General features: G+C 44.2%; 1 long non-coding RNA gene across 2 annotated transcripts in view; it reads left to right on the forward strand.

The window, feature by feature from the left end:
- LOC147651983 (uncharacterized) overlaps nucleotides 1-4,521 on the forward strand; it is a 67,433-nt gene extending 62,912 nt beyond the window's left edge. Inside the window, exon 4 of one of the 2 annotated variants that reach the window (XR_015290097.1) lies at nucleotides 547-4,521. This is a non-coding gene — a long non-coding RNA (uncharacterized LOC147651983). The remainder of the gene's footprint in view (nucleotides 1-546) is intronic. The other variant, XR_015290098.1, reaches the window with a different exon arrangement.
- Nucleotides 4,522-6,000: the final 1,479 nt, after the last annotated feature.

Consider the following 6,000-nt stretch of genomic DNA (forward strand, 5'->3'; position numbering starts at 1 on the left):
ATGCAGTGTCTGTAAGTGGATCTGCAAGGAGGAGTGAAAGCACAGCAAGCACGTCCCTGTGTCCCACCTTCAGCTGTGTTCATCTCTGTGGCTCTCCTGAGCTGGCTGTGATTCCAACCTCTTTGCTAACTCATAACAGGAGTATTTTCCATAAACTTTGTAAGCTTTTAGCATCTACAAGCTATTTTCTCACCATGCAATACATTTTTATGCATCTTGTGCCCAGCCAAGACCTCCTCAGTTCTAACCTGTGTCACTACCCTGTTTTTACTATTTTTTTGGTAGATACAAAGATCACAATACCTTTGATTCTATCCCAGCTCCTATTTTTATATGCAATTTAAACAGCTCCCACCTTCTGGTACATACCAGAGTGATTAAAGCATGTGGATACCTACACAGCAAATCAGATTTTCTTCTTCACTTGACTACTCAGGTGAAGTGGGTTTAGTGCTAGTGGGTTTATTGTTCATTTTGTCTATTTACTCTACACCTGATCCTGCAGTTGATTCAATTCCAGATGTAGCTTTCCAATTTCTTTTGCAGTGAACAATACTGAAAAGAAATGGGTCAGCTCCCCCATGGCAGCCCCATCCTTTGAGAGCTCTTTGTGCCCTGGATGTTGGGTGTCTAATGAGCCTTTGGTGCTTCCAAACGCAAACGAAGGATTTCATTTTAGTTTTTGTAATAAATTAATCTATGAGTAAAAATTCGTAAAGGGTATAATAAAATATATATGTAATTGCGATGTCATAAAAAATACAACATGTAATGGGAATAAGTCCTTCTCCGGATCTGGTCGTGATTCTCCTCCGAGAGGCAACAGATTGCAGCCAAGCACCCAGATAACAATCGCAAGCAGGCACATCAGCCCCGAAAGAATAGACAGGACACGGGCCATCGAACAAACAAAGGAACGGGCCCGGACGAGATATCGCCGAGGCCGAGCATCTCCGCCCTGCCCACCTGTGCTGGAGAAATGGAGAAACTAGACAAAGGAAGAGGAGCCAGCCGAGATAGCCATCGGCTCCAGGATGGGTGCCACCACTCCACCCTAATGGCCCGGACCAAAATGATATCAAAAAGACATCCTGGACCTCTGCACATATGAGGAGCCTCTGCCCAACCTCTATTGACCCTATTCTCCGGTGCCAGGAAATCTATTCTTCGAACAATCAAGAACCTCTTAGCAAAGGGTGCCTGCTTGGAATTTGGCCTCGGGACACAAACTTCCTATAAAAACCCAGGCCAAGGGACTCTCAGGTGTGGATTTGGGAGCATCTATACCTTGCGTATAGACCCTGTCCACCCAGCGCTGCGCTGCTTATTTTATTGCGGTTTTTTCTCTTTGTTCGAATTTATTATTGTTTGATAATAAATTTTCTCTTTTATATAACCCGAAATTGCCTTTGCATTTATAACAGTTTTGGTTCCTTTTTGCTTGGCTGAGTTTTTGCCAGCCTTGGTGTAGTTTTGCATTTGATGTATCATTTAATGTTTTCTTCATTTGAATGCAATTTCAGCTTTTTAAGTCTGTCTTGCTTCTAGAACCCCACACTGTGCTGATCAGCTGCTCTGGTTTCCTGCTTGTTCTCCAGCTCCTCACCACAGCAGCCTTCACTGACCCAGTGACTCCAGCAAGCTGCCTTCAGCAGTCTTCACCACTGTCTCTTAGTATTCAGGTCTTTAAAATGGCATTTGTAGCTGCTTTTTGGTAAGTTTCCAAATTTTTATCCAATCTGCCTTCCTGAAGTAGAGTGTCACCAAAGGATTGGTTTTCCTTTTAATTTTTTTTATGGTTACTCTTGCAGGAGATACCTCCAACTCCCTTGTGGTCAGTGATCATTTCTAGCTGTGTGATTGTGATTGAGCTGTCCTGACTTAGGAGCAGTTAGGGTTGTGCCTCCTGCCCCTGAGCTCCCCAGGAGCTGCTTCACACCCAGCACATCTTGCACAGTGTGGGAGCAGTAACAGAAGCCTCCCTCCCTGCTGGCACTTTGTGTGGGACCCTTTCTGCTCTCTCCTGGCATCCTGTGCTCAGTGTGGCCCCCCCTGCTCAGCTAAAGGTAACAGAGACCCAATCCTTTGGGGCTGTTCTGGGCAAGACATTGCAAGTCCCATGGCTTCTGTGGTACTTGCAGAGATGTTCCACCCTCACATCTCCTCAGCATACCATATTGCAGTACAGGTCACTCATTTTCCTGCCTTCTCTTGTTTTGGGCGTTTGGAGGGGGTTTTTTTCCCTTTTATAATTTATTTCTTATTACTGATAATAAAATGCCTTGTTTACTGTCTTCCTCCCCATAAGTTCCTCATACACTTTGTTTGTCAGTGCCTTCTCCTAGCACTGCACATTGCAGTTCCTCAGTTGTATATTTAAGATACGAGAACCTTTATTAAATTGGTCATTTTGTTAAGCAGCTCAAAGTAAGTTCATTTTTTATGAATTGTTTTCATTGTGCATTGAAAAAATTTGTGCTGCTTCTGCATAGACTCAGAAGCTGAGTGTGTGTCCTCTGTAACTCCAGAGCACTTCGTTGTTACTGCTCTTTTAATTTGACACTTGAGCTTGGTTTTAGCCTCTGACTTTGTACTCAGGCTTTCAAAAGTGTGCAAAGTTTTTTTTGTTTGTTGGTTTTTTGGTTTCTTGTTTGTTTTTTATTTTTTTTTACTTCTCTAAATTTTCAGAATACTGTGCTTGATTTTAATTGATCTATGCAAACTTAAAACCTTTGACAAGACCCAAGGTCATGGGCTTTAAAGTCCATGAACATGTCAAAAATATTGGCAGTTTCCCATTAGTGACTAGCTCTCAGCAGCCATTGCTGTGCTTCTGGCTGGAAAGGCCACACAAATGCAGGCATACAGCTGCTCTCTCCAGAGTTTTTCCCCTCCTCTGCCCTCTATCCCTCAGGAAATACTTTTATATCCAACATCAAAAGGTGTGAAAGAGGTAGATTAATGGTTGTGGTAATTTACGACACACTTTCATATATTTTATCTGCTCACTTTTAATTCCAGGAAAGGATATATATGGGGAAACCCTCTTATGCTAATCTAATTTCTTCAGTGCTTTATATCTTGGTACAAATATATTTTAAAGTACAAAATGTAATGGAATTTGCCATGAGTAAAATTCCAAAGACCATGTACGTAGGTGCCACTGGTTTTGGAAAGGTTTGTCAAGTTGATTCCTTCCAACACCATCAATGCTGCTGTTTGAATGGGATATCTTCCAAATATATTCCCATTTTAAAACTTAACTGTTACCTTTCAGTTCTTTATAACTGAATGGGAAGTCATTTTGTATCAGTGGCTTTAGGTTATTGTCTGTAGTAATGGAACTGCCTTTTTTCCAATTTAGCAAAATACCATTAAGAATTAATTTATGACCCAACTACATTATTGAATCATAGAGGTATGGAGCAGTGTTACAGTCTGAGTATTCTTTCCAACAAAGTTCTAAAGGTAATTTTTTAAAGCACAGACAGTTTGGTCCTTCATTGCACTGTATCTCAGATATATAAATGCGGTTTAGGGAATGTGTTTTTACTGGAGCTGCTGAGGTAGCAAAGCGTACAATTACTGATAGCACTGTGACACTGTGTACTGAATGCAGTTTTGCATTTCAGAGGCAGGAAATGGAAAAAAGGATGATTACTTTAAAATAGTGTAAGTAAAATCCTACCATCTTAGTACAAATGTCAAACCCTGGGAGGTAATTCTGATTGACTGTAGATTAGAAGTAGGTAAAAGAGACCAAAACAAATATATAAGATCCATATGGTACAATGATGGACTTTGTTGGAAAGGTTTCATTTGTGAAGAACAAAGTACTGTTTAGCGGTTATGTTACATTTCTTTAAGTTCCTTATTTTATTTTTTACTTCATTGTTGAGGGTTAGGCGTCCTTTTTTTTTTGTTTTGTTCTTCTGGCCTGCCCGGGGAATTTTTACCCATTATGTGCTGGGACAACCTAACTACCGGTACTTAGGGGTGCTTGACAACGGACAATGAGTGGCCGGGCCCAGGGCGGGGAAGGGGGCAGAAAAGGAGGGTGGGGACAGTTTTTGGGCTGGTTCTTCTTCGGTTTTTCGGGGAAGGACGTTGGTGTGCTGGGTCGCGGAGCTGCTGCGGTGGAGAGAAGGGAATTTCGCCATCACCCAGACGGAGCGGCTGCTTCTTCTCCTTCTCCCCTCTTTGTTGGTGGCCTCGCACCCCCTGCCCTGCCGGGACGTGTAGCAGTGCCAGGCACCGCCGCGGAGCTGCTGATCCACCTCAGCCACCAGCCCAGGATCTCAGCTCATCCCTGCTGTTCCAGCCGACTGTTCCTCGGAGCCCTGCAGGAGCACCGGGACTGACTGCCCGAGGGGTTTGTGAAAACAAAGCCTCTCCTCCATCCCATCTCAGCCGAGAAAGCTGTCACGGGGCCCCTGGTTCTGTTTTCTTGTTATTGCTGTAGTTATTGTTTGTTTGTTTGCCTGGTTATACTAGTAAAGAACTGTTATTCCTATCCCCAGATCTCTGCCTGAAAGCCCCCTTGATTTCAAATTTACAATAATTCGGAGGGAGGGGGTCTACATTCTTCCCAAGGGAGGCTCCTGCTTTCCCTAGCGGACACCTGTCTTCTAGAACCAAGACATTCATCAACATTTAAATGGTAAGTGGGAGCTCCTTCAGGAGTTCCAGCAGGTGTCTCAGAGCTGAGGAGGCAGTGCCTCCCTCTGCACTGCTGCTTTTGGAGAAAGGAGAACTCTCAGCCCTTTTGTCTTCAAAAGCCTTTTTGTCTCTTCTGTCTGTTTTGCCTGTCTGTGAAATTATCCCACTCTTCTGCTGAGAAGGAAATACTCCCCAGAGTGCTTTGTCCATACTAAAAGATAAATCCATACTTTGTAAATCGCTGTTCTCTTCGTTATCTGCCCCGAGACTGACAATTTCCTGCATGCAAGGTGTGTGTAAAGTGGCAATAGCAGTTCCTCACCCAGCCGTGAGGACAGCTCCGTGGGTACCAGGCAATGTCTTACACCATATTTAACTCAAGAGTAATTTATAATGACAGGATTTCTGCCTAGTACCTACTAGGTGCCCAAGAAACAGGGCTGATTTATGTTCAGTACCTGGCCCCATGCTGCTGTTTGGAATCCTTTTTGCTGTGGATCGTGATCTGGATGTTAATTTATCAAGGCTGGGATTCGCAGGTCACGGTGTTACAGCCGAGCTAAGAGAGTCTCATAAAGAAGGGTCCATTCATCTTGTGAGACTGCATGTAAATATTCTGTGTTCTATAGCTTTAGCTAGGTGACCGTATTATCTCATTAATCATTTCGCGAGCACTTCTGTGTTGTTGTTGTCTCTTCTCAAGGATAGACAAACATTTACCACTTGTGTGATCAATAAATGACTTATTGGCAACTAGCACCTATAAACTGAGGTAGCAGCATTGCTGTCTGCTGCTTTTGTTGGCTGCCTTCTGCAAGACCTGCAGGTGGAAAGAAAAGGCCAGGGTATAAGAGCTGGCTGAAATGCAACCTGCTGCATTTGAGAAATCTAATTTCGAAAATAAATTGAGTTTGGACTTAATGTCTTACTGGCTCTAAGCAGTGATTTTCAATCCTTTCTTCTGAGCTCTCCAGGCATTGATTTTTGGCAGCAGCGTGTTTAACGTTTGCTGCCCAGGGGCACCCAGCCCTTGCAGTGTGGAGTCCTGCCCCACGTTCCCGTCCGTGGCTGCACAGGAGCCAGGCTGTGGGCTGGGAATGGCAGTGTGCCGTGCAGAGCCTTTCTGCCAGCTCCAGCCCTGCTGCTCCTGCCTCCTCCAACACCGGGGGTTTGCTGAGCCTGGGCCCTCCCATGTTATCCAAAGTTCTCTGAGCAGCGGCAAGGGTTACTGCAACTGCTAACTTACTGTTAAATCCCAGGGGAGCTGCTCCTGCTTCCCTGCATGCAAATAGCCCATCCAAGCAGGATTTGTTTTTTCCCCCATCAGTAGTTTGTTTCCCA

The sequence above is a fragment of the Cyanistes caeruleus genome, chromosome 8 (assembly GCF_971803275.1).
Source record: "Cyanistes caeruleus chromosome 8, bCyaCae1.hap1.1, whole genome shotgun sequence".
Taxonomy (NCBI): domain Eukaryota; kingdom Metazoa; phylum Chordata; class Aves; order Passeriformes; family Paridae; genus Cyanistes; species Cyanistes caeruleus.